Below are 10,293 nucleotides of genomic sequence, written 5' to 3'. Positions count from 1 at the left end.
TGAATAGGACATACCTTCACTGGGCATGACAAATATCTTTAGCAGCAGGCAAAATTGAAAATCAAAGAGGAACCACAAGAGATTTAAAATATGTTTCATGAAAAAAATCTTCCAAGTTTTGCATGTTTCAGATTATATTCAAATTTGTAAATAGTAAATTATATTTTTCATATCCACAAACTTGTAAAACCTTACTAGAATTAAAGAGAATTAAATCAGGAGTCAGGGAGCTTAGACATAAAGGCCCACAACAATCAAGCTTCATTTTCTCTGCCTTGGCTTTCAGAGTCACCTGTACTGCTTAACAATAAATATTGGCTCTCAATAAATCGGCAACACTGTCTGAAAATCATTGATGTTTCCAAACATGATCCTGAATGGCCTTGACAAGGTGGACTTTGAAAGGATGTTTCCTCTTGTCAGTGAGTCCAAAACTAGGGGTCACTGTTTTAAAATTGGGGGTCACCCTTTTAGGACAGAGATGAGGAGAATTTTTTTCTCTTAGAGGGTTGTGTGACTTTGGAACTCTCTGCCTCAGAAGGTGGTAGAGGCAGGGTCATTGAATATTTTTAAGACAGAGGTAGATAGATTCTTGTTAGGCAAGAGAATCAAAGGTTATCGGGGTTAGATGGGAATGTGGAAATCGAAACGCAAGATCAGCCATGATCTTATTGAATGGCATAGCAGGCTCGAGGGGTCAAATGGTCTACTCCTGTTCCTATTTCTTATTTTCTTATGATAACCCATCAAGGTTAGAGCTGTCTAATGCATCATAATACAGAATGGAAAATTGTAAGATCTGGCCATGCGCTTTTAGAAAGCATTCTAAAAATAATTGTCAATCACCCAATGAATGTTCATATGTCATTAATTGGAAGAATTAGATCCTTGTAGTTTATAAAGAATATAGAGCCAACATACACATTGTGTACTCCCAGCCAACCTTGAGACCCTTGGATGAACTCTCAAGATTCTGAATCGAAGTGAATAGCCGTAAAACTGAAAGATTATGCATTATTTACCCAGCACGCCTACTTGCGCACCAAAATTATCCTGGATCACTGAAAGGGGAGAAATGATGCAAACATTTTGACAGTTTTACACCCTCCATAATTCATTCTTATGTGCATGTATTTTAACTCATGTCATTATGCTTCATTTGACTTAGCAACTGTAGGAATTATCCATGCAGAATGGTTTTCAGGACATCTCCCCCACACAGCCAACACAACCCAACTAAACATCATTCCTTAAATATCCTTTTCTCCTTTGATCTTAGACTCCATTGCCCTAAGCACCTCTTTGAGCTCAATTTTTCCAAAACATAAAACTCTTTCATGTCTTCCTATTGCCTCTGCTTTTGGGTAAAATAAAATTTAATAACCTTCCTTTGTTTACCTATAAAACCTCTGTAAGTTGTAAAAATCCCTTGGGCGTAATTTTGCCCTTGGCGAGTGGGCTCGGTGGGTGCGGGCGGGGGTGGTTGGAAAGCCCATGACTGCCTGCGATTGGCACGGCACTGCCATTTCACACTGGCGGGCCAATTAAAGCCAGCCCAGTGTGAAAGGCAGCTGGGGCAGCTCCAGGAAGGGGCGGGTGGGCAGTGCGAGCAGGGGCATGATGTCCACCAGGTCCAATGGTGACCCAGCGGCCGATTCAATAGCGGCCCAGGCAGCCCTAAAAGGCTGCCACAGAAGGACGCTGAAGTCTCGATGGATTCCAGTGCGGTTGGACACAGCAGGCAGGAGGGCAGGTCGGCGGGGCTGTCAGCCAATGAGTGCCTCACTGCCCTCCTGGAGGAGCTTGCAGCCAGGAGAGAAACATTTGTCCCCAGAGACAGAAGGAGGAGGCCCCCGCACTTCACCAAAAAGGCCTGGGAAGAGGTGGCATCCCAGGTGAGCAGCCACAATGTGGTGAGGCACACATGGGTGAAGTGCTGGAAGCGCTTCAATGATCTGCTGCGATTGGGAAGGGTGAGTATGGTGTTGGCATGGGTCAGTGTGGAGAACGGTTAATGGCTGGCCATCCCCCCGTGGACCTCAGGGGTGTTAGAGTGTGAATGGCAACTGTCAATGATGCCGAAGCTGACCAAGAGGGTGAGCCATGGCTTAGTGGACTGAGTGCCTTGCGGCTCAAGGGCCATGAATCGGATGAGGCCTGCCAGGCGTTCCTCAGCTAGAGTTGGCCAGGCTGCAATGGCGCTGCAGTTACAGAGTGGACTCATCAGTGCTCTATTTTTTCAGAAGAAGACATCCCATAATAATATTGACAAGTTGCAGGCTGTCGGGGGACCCCCACACCTCCTGACGCGCTATGAGCAGGAGGCACTGGAGCTTGAGAGGCGGCATGCACCTCGGTCAACTGGCCACGGTGAGGGTGGGGTGCTAGACAAAGGTAAGAGTGCAGTGCACTGAGATGAGAATGTCAGCTATTGCAACCATTGTAGTGTTGTCTCTATATTGATGCGATGCACTGAGGTGAGAATGTCAGCTATTGCAACCATTGTAGTGTTGTCTCTATATTGATGCGAGTCTCAAAACTGGAGACCCCACTGATGATGGAAAGGTGCGGGCACTATGATGCAGATATCTGTTGTCTCACCAGGGTGCCTGGCATGCACAGTGACATGTTCTTCTTCTCCCTTTTAGGCTCACCTGCAGGCGCACGCCATGAGGACCCTGAAAGCCCACCCCTGACCCCGGAGGACCACCATGCTCAGCATGCACCTGCGTCACACCATCTCTGTCAAGCAGGCACCAGCTCAGATACCAACACCTCGGTGGGCATGAGATTGCCATCTAGTATCTTGGTGTACATTGATGAGGTCACTTCACACTCGCTTGAGGTGCAGGAAGGGGCAGAGTGAGCACCAGCAGTTGGAGGACTGCTGGAGACCTGGTCAATGCTCAGTCGATGGCTGATGATGGGCCTCTGGAGTCGTCCATGAGGCAGCAGACATTGAAAGTCCAGCAGGATGTGCGGGAGGATTTGGGGAGAAACATGAGGGAATGCGTGCCATGATCTCCATTTGGGAAGAGTCCCTGTGGAGCATGACCATTGTGTTGGCCCTCATGGCCGAGCACAATGCCTCCTCCAGGGAGAGAGTGGTGATTCTCATGGAGAGGCTCCTCCGGGGACATAATCAGGGGTCCCTGGGGATGGACTCAGACCTGCAAGCCCTCATACATGCAATGACCTCAGCTGGTCAGTGTCAGTGTGGGAGATGGATTGGGCACCCAGTATCCCAGCTAGATGCCTGTCCATCAAAGGTGAGCAGGGAGGTCCAAAGCGACCTGACGTTGGTGCAAGAGCTGTGTGTCATCTCTGCGGGCTGGTCTCAGAGTGCTCTGAGTGACAGCAGCAGCTCCTCCACCCCTCTGCCAGTGACCGTGGCATCTGATGAGGCTGCAGCGACTGAGGAGGTGCCAGCCGCTGCAGTGGCCTCTCCCTCCCAGGCGAGGTCTTCACAGGCTCCACTGGCCGGGGGATGACCACCAAGGTCATCAAGGCCAACAAGACAGCAGGGTCAGCAGGCTGTCCCCAGTGCCGATGCCAGCGAGGGGAGAACACCAAGAAGTAGCACTCGCAAACATAAATGTAAAGCACCTTAAGCATAAGATGGGTTTATCACAGGTGATATTTTGCTTTATATTTTTTAATGGTGTGATTAAGAACCACCTGTTTATGTTCATTTCAGCAATGTTTCACATGTACAATTAAATGCGCTATGAGCAGGAGGTCCTGGAGCTTGAGAGGCAGCATGCACCTCAGTCAACTGGCCGCAGTGAGGTTGGGGTGCCAGACAAAGGTAAGAGTGCAGTGCACTGAGGTGAGAATGTCAGCTATTGGCCTATGCTTCATTTATTCTGTAGGTGCAGGGCAGGCCATTATGTAATGATGGCCGTGTGTCTCCTGAAACTTTATTGCACAGGCACAGAGTGTATGTTGGTGGCCAAGGAAATGTTCCTGTCTGGGATCGAGTATGGAGCCTGCAGCCCTGGCATGAGGTGGTTCTTATTTGGTAGGCTAGCTCAGGGAGCGTTGGATCAAATTGTCCAGGGTGTCTCTGCCTCCCTGGATGTTATCCAGGTTAGCGCCCATACCCTCAGCATTCTCCTCACCATGCTCATCCTCGGATTTACTGCTGGACTCATCAGCTGTGGCCTGCGCAACTGTGTCAACATCCTCTTCCTCCATTGGGTCCTGTCTTACCAGTGCCAGATTGTGGAGAGCGCAGCATGCCACCACTATCAGTGACATGCGCTCTGGGGGGTATTGCAGAGCACCCCCTGAACAGCCCAAGCTTTGGAAGCACATCTTCAGAAGACCTATGGTTCTCTCTACCACCATCCTTGTGGAGGCATGACTCCTATTGTACTGCTGCCCAGTCTCTGTTCTTGGGTGGCAGAGAGGCATCATGAGCCACCTTTTCTGGGGATATTCCTTGTCACTCAGCAACCACCCATCCAGTTGGGCTGGAGCACTGAAGAGCCTCAGCACCTGGGAGTGTCTCAGGATGTAGGAGTCGTGGGAGCTGCCTGGGTACCTTGAACAGACTTGCAGAATCTGCATCCTGTGATCTGCATGTTAATGGAGTGGAAGCCCTTCCTTTTGACGAAGGCACCGGGCTCACCTGCTGGCGCCTTGATGGCCACATGTGTGCAGTCAATGGCCCCCCGGGTGAGGGGGAACTCTGCAATCACTGCAAAGCCTCTGGCTCGCTCTGCCTGGCTGGCCTCATCCATAAGGAAATGAAAGTCAATGCCCGCCTGGACAGAGCTTCTGTCACCATTTGATGCAACTGTGGACAGCTGATTGGGAGACTCCACACAGATCCCCCACTGAGCCCTGGAAAGAGCCGGAGGCATAGAAGTTGTGGGCCACTGTGACCTTCAGAGGCACTGGCAAGGGGTGTCCACCCACACAGTCAGAGCTGATCTCAGGCCCGATCCTCTGACAAATGGAGATCACTGTCTCCCTTGAGAGACAGAGCTTCCTTCGGCATTGCACCTCGGACATATTGAGGTAGCTACATCACTGCCTGCAAATGCTGGCAGCGGGATAGTGCCATCTTCTGTGGTCTCTACTGCCTTAGACTACCAGCTGGCCCTGCCCCCCTTATCTCTGCACCTCTCCTCCCATAGGTGGCTCCCCTGGAAGCTGCATTGGAACACCTGGTTTCCTCTCCCTCTGCCCCTCTCTTCCTCCTCAGAGGAGGTGCTTCCAGCAGAGACCACAATCCCCAGGGTTATGGAAGGCTGCCTGATACCTGGAAGGGCCCACAGGTCTGAATCCTCCGGGGGCCTGGAAGACCCCAATGAGTCCTGAAATGAAGCCTAGAAATGCTCAGAATCCAGCTCTGGTGAGATAAAGCTTACCAGTTCACTAAATCAAACAGCAGCACATGATCTCCAAAACTCCTCACTACTCATATTGACAATGCTGCTGACTCTTCTTATGCCACCCATGGATGAGCTTTTGCAAATTGTGGCTTGCCCGCCTGTCAGTTTTGCCCGTGCGATGGCCAAAAATTGGCACGGGCTACATAAACTTGGAGCCAATTGGTGTGTCAAGGGCCTTAACTGGTCTCTTAATTAATGGCGGGCGCATTTCCATTTCCTTTGGGTACCCGCCTAGCGAAACATCGCAAGAGTGCACGTTGGCGTCGGCACACTCGGCTGACGACAACGTGCATTATTTCACATTCGAGCAAGTCAGGCGTGCGCCCACCCACCAAGCAAAAGGTTCTGCCCCTTGTCACTTCCAAACTCCCTTTGAAATTTAACAGCTGAAAAGTCAAGTTCCTACTAATAATGCAAATTTCAAACCCAGCCTATTTACTTATACATTCAACTTCACCAGAGCCTTTTATAGCAAATGCATGCATTTAGCACCTTTATCTTTCATCTCTCTGTTCCCACAGATAATCTGTCTTTATTAAACTTCCCTCAGTTTACACCTGCACATGCACACACACGTATGCACACACACATCCTTCTTTACAGAATACCACCATATTCCCAAAAATATTTTTAAAAACATCCACCTCCACACAATAAACATTACTGTTCAACCTTAAAAGCCTCTGAATCTCTAAGTGAGACCTGCTGAACAAACCCTCACAACAACCTGCGATAACTTCTCTTCCTGCTTTCTCACAGTTACCTCTAGAGTTCTCCCGACAATCTATCCTTGACCCCCTCCTATATGCTTTATCATGTGAAAGCATACCATCAATTTCCTCATGTATGCAGATGACACCGAGCTCCATATCCCCATCACCTCGCCCAACTCTTTCAACATTTCTAAATTATCCGACTGTTTATCCGACGTCCAGTACTGGATAAGCAGAAATTTCCTCCAATTAATACTGAGAAGACCAAAACCATTTTCTTCGGTCCATGCCATAAACTTCACTCCTTAGTCACCGGCTTCATCCCTTTCCCTGGCTACTGTCTTAGGTTGAACCAGGCTATTTGCAAACTTGGTGTCACATTTGACCCCTATTGAGGTACCTACCAAAGGTTCATGCCATTACTCAGACTGCCTTTTTCAAACTCTGTAACCTGTCCCAACACTGTCCCTGCCTCACGTTACCTGCTGCTGAAGCCTTTATCCATGCCTTTGTACCTCTCGACCTGACTATTCTAACGCACTACTGGTTAGCCTCCCATGTTCTACCATCCATAAACTTGAGGTCACCAAGATTTCTGCTGCCCATGTCCTGCATCGCACCAAATCCTATTAACCCATCACTCCTATGCTCACTGACCTCTACCGGCTCCCAGTTAAGCAGTACCTCAACTTTAAAATTCTCAACCTTGTTTTCGAATCCCTTCATGGCCTTGTCCCACATCCCCCCATCTCTGTGATCTTCTCCAGCCTTACAATACCCTCAAGGTTTCTCCATTCTGCAGGTTCTGGTCTCCAGGGCATTCCCAAATTTAATCACTCCACCTGTAGCAGTTGTGCTTCAATTTCCGAGGCCCGAAGCTCTGTAATTCACTCCCTAAAGCTCTATGCCTCGCTGTCTCTTCTTCCTCATTTAAGAATCTCCATGAAACCTAACTCTTTTGCCGAACCTTTAGTCATCTGTCCTAATATCTTGTTATGCAGCTTGGTGTCGTATTTTGTTCTATAATACACCTGTGAAGTGCTTTATAAATACAAGCTGTTGTTATTAAATGAAATTTTGTGTGGGATAATTAGGCAGAATCATCCCAGATTTGCACAAAGTGCAGGAATAGATGGGAAAAAAATTGTTTCACCCGCTGGCCACAATGGTGGGTTTTTGCGCCATATTATCCTATTCCCGCCTCGTTAAGTATGCAGCCACAGGAAACACCAGATTTCACTGGTGGGCGGCCTCCAATTTACCCAGCACGCCGTTACCTCACCACTTCCTCAAGCAGAACGCCATATTTAAACCACAGCCGTGCGCACACTTTTCAAAGCTTGCAGCTCAGGACTGCTCCAAAAGACAAGAGTGCACCCTCCCACCCCCAACTCAGTGACACATCCCTGGGACGCCTTCTGGATTCCACGGAGGCCCGCTGTGATGACCTCTTCCCCACTCTGCCACAGGACGCCCATCAGTCTCACCACTCCGGCTTGGGATGGGGCGGCAAAGGTAACCAGTGCCAAGGCTGCACACAAGAGGTCGGCCATCCAGTGCAGAAGACGGATGAATGATCTCATCTGTGCCACCAGGATAAGGCAACTATTTCATCACTCTAAACTCACAAGGCCATCACACATTCACTGGCATCTCACTCACTGCCAGTTCATGGGACATCACCACTCACACTCTCACACACACCCTCACATGTCCATCTAGCCTCATCTCCTCTGGAGACTGCCTCCTCAGCCCTCACCATCTTGAGGCCTCTTGCACAGATCAACATGTGCTCCCACACACACCCAGGGATAACCCCCTCACCCAGTGCAGCCTTCATCCTGCAGCCTCTTCCCTTGCCTGAGGCCACTTATCCCCCTTACCCAAGCAAGCCCTACCCCTGCAGCCATTGAAAAGTCACCCCCGTCTTATGGCTGGTCTGGTAGGTAGACACTTGCCTGTGAGCTCCCCTAAAAGTGATGTGGTGCTGCCTGCAAAGCCTGGCGCTGATGACCGAGAGTGCTGCCGGAAGCAATACCTTGAAGTCCTGAGCAAGATGCAGCTTGCCAGGTGTACTCTTGTCTTATGTTCAGTTGTGAAACACATCGAGTGCCCAGATGATCCAGCAGGGGGGAGATGATTCCAGCGAGCAGGGCTTATAATGAGATGTTCAAGTTCCCCACATGCGGTGGTGGGAAATGCAGCCCGCCATTGATGGGTGGGAGCAGACTATCACAAACTGATTTCACCTCAGCGTGAAACCAATTTTTGGCTTTCTTGCCATCTTGACCTCCCCCACCCCCACCGCCCGCCATGATAACTGATGCAAACGGGGCCGGAAAACTCCTTGAGGAGAATCTTCCCCATAGATAAAAACAAAAAATTGCGGATGCTGGAAATCCAAAACAAAAACAGAATTACCTGGAAAAACGCAGCAGGTCTGGCAGCATCGGCGGAGAAGAAAAGAGTTGACGTTTCGAGTCCTCATGACCCTTCAACAGAACTAGGTGAATCCAGGGGGAGGGGTGAAATATAAGCTGTTTTAAGGTGTGTGTGTGTGTGTGTGTGTGTGTGTGTGGGGGGGCGGGTGTTGGGTGGGGGGAGAGAGGTGGAAGGGGGTGGTGTGGTTGTAGGGACAAGCAAGCAGTGATAGGAGCAGATCATCAAAAGATGTCACAGACAAAAGAACTAAAGAACACAGAGGTGTTGAAGTTGGTGATATTATCTAAATGAATGTGCTAATTAAGAATGGATGGTAGGGCACTCAAGGTATAACTCTAGTGGGGGTGGGGGGAGCATAAAAGATTTAAAAATATTTAAAAATAATGGAAATAGGTGGGAAAAGAAAAATCTATATAATTTATTGGAAAACACAAAAGGAAGGGGGAAGAAACAGAAAGGGGGTGGGGATGGAGGAGGGAGTTCAAGACCTAAAGTTGTTGAATTCAATATTCAGTCCGGAAGGCTGTAAAGTGCCTAGTCGGAAGATGAGTTGCTGTTCCTCCAGTTTGCGTTGGATCTCACTGGAACAATGCAGCAAGTCAAGGACAGACATGTGGGCAAGAGAGCAGGGTGGCGTGTTAAAATGGCAAGCAACAGGGAGGTTTGGGTCGTTCTTGCGGCCAGACCGCAGGTGTTCTGCAAAGCGGTCGCCCAGTTTACGTTTGGTCTCTCCAATGTAGAGGAGACCGCATTGGGAGCAACGAATACAGTAGACTAAGTTGGGGGAAATGCAAGTGAAATGCTGCTTCACTTGAAAGGAGTGTTTGGGCCCTTGGACGGTGAGGAGAGAGGAAGTGAAGGGGCAGGTGTTGCATCTTTTGCGTGGGCATGGGGTGGTGCCATAGGTTGGGGTTGAGGTGTATGGGGTGATGGAGGAGTGGACCAGGGTGTCCCAGAGGGAACGATCCCTACGGAATGCCGACAGGGGGGGTGAAGTGAAGATGTGTTTGGTGGTGGCATCATGCTGGAGTTGGCGGAAATGGCGGAGGATGATCCTTTAAATGCGGAGGCTGGTGGGGTGATAAGTGAGGACAAGGGGGACCCTATCATGTTTCTGGGAGGGAGGAGAAGGCGTGAGGGCGGATGCGCGGGAGATGGGCCGGGCACGGTTGAGGGCCCTGTCAACGACCGTGGGTGGAAAACCTCGGGTAAGGAAGAAGGAGGACATGTCAGAGGAACTGTTTTTGAAGGTAGCATCATCAGAACAGATGCAACGGAGGCGAAGGAACTGAGAGAATGGGATGCAGTCCTTACAGGAAGCGGGGTGTGAGGAGCTGTAGTCGAGGTAGCTGTGGGAGTCGGTAGGCTTGTAATGGATATTGGTGGACGGTCTATCACCAGAGATTGAGACAGAGAGGTCAAGGAAGGGAAGGGAAGTGTCAGAGATGGACCACGTGAAAATGATGGAGGGGTGGAGATTGGAAGCAAAATTAATAAATTTTTCCAAGGCCCGACCAGAGCATGAAGCAGCACCGAAGTAATCATCGACGTACCGGAGAAAGAGTTGTGGAAGGGGGCCAGAGTAGGACTGGAACAAGGAATGTTCCACATACCCCATAAAGAGACAGGCATAGCTGGGGCCCTTGCAGGTACCCATAGCCACACCTTTTATTTGGAGGAAGTGAGAGGAGTTTATGGAGAAATTGTTCAGTGTGAGAACAAGTTCAGCCAGACAG

The sequence above is a fragment of the Carcharodon carcharias genome, chromosome 2 (genome assembly GCF_017639515.1).
Source record: "Carcharodon carcharias isolate sCarCar2 chromosome 2, sCarCar2.pri, whole genome shotgun sequence".
Lineage (NCBI taxonomy): Eukaryota > Metazoa > Chordata > Chondrichthyes > Lamniformes > Lamnidae > Carcharodon > Carcharodon carcharias.
The sequence above is the reverse complement of the archived record's forward strand: the minus strand, read 5'-3'. Positions refer to the sequence as shown.